The 506-nt window shown below is 43.9% G+C and overlaps 1 protein-coding gene across 1 annotated transcript in view; it reads right to left on the bottom strand.

The window, feature by feature from the left end:
- The window catches only part of CNTNAP5 (contactin associated protein like 5), an 801,226-nt gene that overhangs the window by 282,256 nt on the left and 518,464 nt on the right, over nt 1–506 (bottom strand). The gene's annotated exons all lie outside the window — the stretch shown is intronic.

The raw sequence follows: 506 nt of genomic DNA, 5'->3' as shown, positions 1-506 counted from the left end.
AAAGAGCTCCATAAATGTTGTCACCTTGCTGCAGAGGAGCCTGGGACCTGTGGGCTCAATGAGCCTTAGGAGGGCCCTACTTTCTAGCTTCATTACATGATGCAGCTGGCATCTCTGAAGACCAACACTGGAAACAAACAAAAAATGTGCATGTGCCAATCAATGATGCACACAGTGGCCTGAGTGCTGGCATTGCTGGATTTTTAAATAACTTTTACATCAGGGTTTGGCTTTGTGGAATTATATTGCAGAGTGAATTAGTGATCACAATGCTGCTTCTAAATCCCTAGAATAATTGCCTCTGACTATGTCCTTCTGTTCCTGAGAAAGAAGTTGCAAGGTATCAAGAGATTTCCAGAGGAAACAGAAGCAGCTCAGTCTCTGGTTGAACATCTGGAGGATGACTAGTCTGGCCAACTGCTCCAATACACACAATGGGATTTTAGCCTCATAGCTCTAGGGGGTAGGCACTATTATCCCCATTTCACTGACAAACAATTGAAACT

Source organism: Otolemur garnettii, unplaced genomic scaffold (genome assembly GCF_000181295.1).
Source record: "Otolemur garnettii isolate 467f Iridium unplaced genomic scaffold, OtoGar3 scaffold00059, whole genome shotgun sequence".
In the NCBI taxonomy this organism is placed as follows: Eukaryota; Metazoa; Chordata; class Mammalia; order Primates; family Galagidae; genus Otolemur; species Otolemur garnettii.
This window is presented reverse-complemented; position numbering and strand designations above follow the sequence as displayed.